The following is a 5,410-nucleotide window of genomic DNA, read 5'->3' as shown; positions in this document are numbered from 1 at the left end:
ACTATATATATATATATATATATATATATATATATATATATAATCTGCAGTCAATGTATAGTATATAACATTCATAATTTATTAAATACTTTTGAGCAAGGATGCATTAAATTGATTTGAAATAATATCATTTAAATAATTTCAAATAAATGCTGAAATTTATGCTCAACAAAGAATCCTAAAACAAAACAAAAACATATATCTCAATTTCCACAAAAATATTAAGCTGCACAACTATTTTCATCATTGATAATATGGATAAGATCATTTTTAATGTTTCTTGAGCAGCAAATCATCATATTGGAATGATTTCTGAAGATCATGTGACACTGAAGACTGGAGTAATGATGCTGAAAATTCAGCTTTGATCACAGAAATAAATTACATTTTAAAATATATTAACGTAGAAAACAGTTATTTCAGATTGGAATGATATTTCACAATATTACTGTTTTTACTGTACTTCTGATGAAATAAAATACATTAAAATGACAAAATCTTAGTGACCCCCAACTTTTAAACAGTACTGTAGTAAAACAAATATATAATACCCAAATCACTCCAGAATCAGTTGACAAAAATTGATTTAATGAAATTTCAGTGTTTATCACAGATAAAGCCAAAACCAGAGCCTTTATGAAGCTGAGAGTGATCAGACTCCTATTTTGAAATATTCTGCCGTCAGATTCAAACACAAGACTGTCCAGCTTCATAACAGACTGACTGCATCATTTTCTGTCTGTGGTTTGAATAGATTATATTCACAGTTCTGATTCACACCACTGACTCCATATAAAATGGACCAAAACAGTATAATTTATGGGTGGAATTATTGTGTAAATTAGTAATCCATCTCCATTAGTAAAGAGTCAGTGCTGAATAAGAAGGTGATTTCCGGCTGGCTGCTGTGGAGGTCATGCCACAGTGCTTGATTTACACTCCACATGCGTCAAAAGACATGTGCCACGACTGCGAAAGAAATTACAGTTTGATGGAATATGTATTTGTGTTTGTGTGTGATCCATGAAATAAGTGACCTTTCTCTGTGTGCTGATTGACGTTAATTCCAACTTTCCACACATCGTTGCTCGCTCGCTCAAGCAGGCAAATGCTAACAACGAATACTGAAATAACCTGAGGTGCTTGAGTGACCTCAAATGCTCTGACACCTTTGACACTTCAACATACATGAGCCATTCTATAGGTAACTGGACCATTGGAAAAAGAAAGAAAGAAAAAGGAATTTGCACCACCACCCCAACATTAGTGGTCAACAAATCTATTTTTAATGATCAATTCTTTATTACCTCCAAACAGGGCCGTTTCTAGCCAATTTGACACCCTAGGCGAAATCCCTATTGCCCCCCTAGTTGCTTGTCACATTCAAATTGGTTGTCATAGTAACGACACTAATTTGTGGAGATTCAGTGCATTGAGTTCCACAAATCTGAATGCATTATTTGTAAATTGACTGTTAAGATAAACATTTTGCACAATTTAGTATCTGTAATATCATTGTGTTGCCACTAGATGCCTGTATAGCCCTATGTAACAATCCCTAGTGGCTAAGACATTGCACATAATTTACACATAAATCACACATAAATTAATTTTATTACATTTTGATTTGGATACTATATACTATACTACTACATATTGTTTAGATATTATCAATGGCTACTTTTTTGTCTTTATCTGTTTTTTGTTCAATTTTTTTGTTGTTGTTTCTTGAAACATTGATTTAAATTGTCAGTTATTGCATTATTATTTCAGTCAAACCTATAAAACCCCTTTGTTACCCCAAACTACATATAAAAGCTTTATCAGTGGCATAAAAGTAACCAATGCAGCTACTTAATCATTTGCTACTCGTTAACGCGTTAACGTCCCCTTTAAATAACGTGACGCTCTGCCCTCTATGACGCTGCGCTGTTGGAAGTGAATTAATTGATTGAGCATTTCGACACCTCCGTAAGGATGCATTTAACTCGACAAAGCGGTCTAATAAAGGATGTATTGATCTCGTGAATTAGCGAATTTTACTATACAAATATTTTTTAATTGGATGTTAAAGTTTATATGGGAATATTACATGACACGCTGATCCTTTAACAATGCATTGGCGCAAAAAACGCACACCTTTTGGACAAATCTGCCACAAATATTTGGAAAAAATGTGCCACAAATACTGCCTAAACAAAATACTGATTTTGTGCACTTTATTTACTGTACCAATATTTTAAATTGGCCTTTGAATTTAGCTTTATTGCATGGCAAAAAAAAGTGTTACCTTGCCAAAGCACTGACAGAGCCCACTGATCTAATGGCGTTGTTGAGCGCTCCAAATGCAAACTTCGCATGCAACAATCAGGCAGCAATTGACAGCGCTCTGATCTAGTGGCATACAGGCATCATCAGATTGACAGCACTCTAGCCCAATAATGTTGGGGGATCCAGTGGGGGCGGCAGTCATATTTCAGGGTGACCGTGCCACTTTATCACAACCCTGCTAAAAGTGCCAGTACGTGCGCTCATTGGCGCCCCTTCAGCTGGTGGCGCCCGCTGATCCTTTAACAATGCATTGGCGCAAAAAACGCACACCTTTTGGACAAATCTGCCACAAATATTTGGGCAAATGTGCCACAAATACTGCCTAAACAAAATACAGATTTTGTGCACTTTATTTGCTGTACCAATATTTTAAATTGGCCTTTGAACTTAGCTTTTAATGCATGGCACAACAAAAGTGTTACCTTGCCAAAGCACTGACAGAGCCCACTGATCTAATGGCGTTGTTGAGCGCTCCAAATGCAAACAAAAATGCAGCACTCTGATCTAGTGGCATACAGGCATCGTCAGATTGACAGCACTCTAGCCCAATAATGTTGGGGGATCCAGTGGGGGCGGCAGTCATATTTCAGGGTGACCGTGCCACTTTATCACAACCCTGCTAAAAGTGCCAGTACGTGCGCTCATTGGCGCCCCTTCAGCTGGTGGCGCCCTAGGCGACCGCCTAGCTCGCCTATGCCTAGAAACGGCCCTGCCTCCAAACCTAAACGTATAGTAACAGCCTTGAAAACTTCTGTATGTTATGTATTGTTAATCTATTGTATGAATGTTTGCAGTTCATATATTAATAATTTAAATAAATAACTGGGTAGAGTCCTGTCATATCAGTTAGTTTCTATGTGCCTTCTAAAGCACACATTTTAACAGCATTATTTCAGAAAATGTGTGTTGCCAGTCCTGTTACTATCCTGTTCAAAATGTCTCAGGGTTGAAAGTTAAAGGGTTAGTTCACCCAAAAATGAAAATTCTGTCATTAATTACTCACCCTCGTGTTGTTCGAAACCCGTAAGACCTTCGTTCATCTTCGGAACACAATTTAAGATATGTTTGATGAAATCTGAGGGCTCTCTGACCCTCCCATAGACAGCAAGGTAACTACCACGATCAAGGTCCAGAAAAGTACCAAGATGATTTTCCCCCATAAAGTATTGAAAATAAGATTTTTTTTTTTTCCTTTAAAATGTTGGAAATATTGAACGTGTCAAGGCCAATATAAGTGCTATAATGAAAAATAGATTTTTCTCTGCTAGAGAAAAATCATGTGATTAAAAAAAAAGACTTTTATAATGTTACTCCTTCAAATATAGTGTCAGACAAATTCAAACTTGAATCATTTCTCCAAAAATCCAGAAATAGAAAAAGAAAATACTACATTGACCGTAAAAGCACAGTGTTTTAATATCAAAGAAAGTCACGTTTTGGTTCTTCGTTTTAATTGTATATCATTTTGAGGGTTTTTATAGAAAGCCAGTGAGACACAAATGTGTCATAAAAGGTACATTTCTGAGAATTACCCATTGCATGTATTGTAATGCAGATTGCTAAATAAGAAAAAAAAATCATGACAGTGAGAGCACTGTTATTGATGTTTTAAAATCAATAAAATCCACATTTAAGAAAAAAAACTTTGTTTTTATTTTTTATATGTTGGGACGTGCAAATTAGTTCATATTCAGATTAATTTAATAATCGTTATTTATTAATATTATTATTACTATGAGTTCATATTTTTATAAATGTTATAATAATTTTTATATTTTATTATTTTATTATTATTATTGCTACTACTACTACTAATTAATAATAATATTAATAGTACATTTTAAATGTAGTTTTTAATTTTAGATCATTTTGAGGGTAATTTAATCAGTAGTAGTAAGCCACGAACACACAAATGTGTCATAAAAGGTATAATTTACTGAGAATTACCCATTGCATGTATTGTAATGCACAGACTTTTATATAACATTTAGCATCTAAGCCTGTGTATCCTGGTGTACACAGTTGAGTGCTTTGGTTTTAGCCATTAACATGTGTATATATAATGTTCCTAGTGCTCGGTGTTGACAGGCAGGCTTTCTAACGCATGTCTTTATTGACAGAAGAACAAACAATACTGAAAAATGTCCAATTACACTCCAGTGCCCAGAGAGAAAGCTCTAATCCAGCCTGAGGACATGAGAGGACACGGGGGTGAGTTCACTCTCCCAGTATGGCTAACAGATGTTCAGCATGGTCCCCATGTTTAGAGTCAGCTTTTACAAGCCTGGTAATCAAATGTAAAAAGCACATTAAGAAAAGGGCAGGCTGTCTGCCCCTGCTGGGATGCAGGGCTCTGCCGGTGCGCTTCAGAAAGCTCTGCGTTTGACTCCTCTGAATGGGCTTCTCCTCTCGGTCACGGTCGAATGGCTTTAGTATTTGCAGGGGACACGTGTGGGGGTGCTGAAGGGCGGGCAGAGTACTGATCTCTCTTAATTCAGAGGTTGCCAAATGTGATAGTCCGGGTCTAAGTAAGATGAATGAAGCATGGTGTTGAGTGTGTCCTGTGAAGGGGAGGAACGGGGAAAGCTCACCCCATCAGCAGCTCAGCAGGATGGGGGAGGATTTCAGACGGCGCAGGGGTGGGGGTGGTTCTTTCCTTGTGGAGATTTAGGGTTTGGCAGGTAAAAAGCAATAGATGTAAGTCTGTAGTGGAGGGCTGTGCATTTACTGGGATCATATCCAGTGATATTGTGGTTTTGGGAGGCGTATGAGTGAGGGCAGCGGGTCTGCGGGTGGGTTGTGTTGAATCTGTTGGAGGCGGGCGGCGGTGAAATGCATGTTAGATGCTGCTATCTGGAAAACGAAAATCGAAATCAATCCAGTCAATCACCTTTGTGAGGTAATGGAGTAGGACACACAATTTTCAGCCCTGTGTGTGTGTGTGTGTGTCAATGCATTTATATGCCAAACACACCCATTCAAATAAATATATTCACACACAAGAGCCCTTTTCAATGGCAAAGACAAAACCATTACAAAAAGTGCTGTAGTGGTGTATATATGATTATCATATTCATAT

This window comes from Sinocyclocheilus rhinocerous, unplaced genomic scaffold (genome assembly GCF_001515625.1).
Source record: "Sinocyclocheilus rhinocerous isolate Xijiao unplaced genomic scaffold, SAMN03320098_v1.1 scaffold45, whole genome shotgun sequence".
In the NCBI taxonomy this organism is placed as follows: Eukaryota; Metazoa; Chordata; class Actinopteri; order Cypriniformes; family Cyprinidae; genus Sinocyclocheilus; species Sinocyclocheilus rhinocerous.
The sequence above is the reverse complement of the archived record's forward strand: the minus strand, read 5'-3'. Positions refer to the sequence as shown.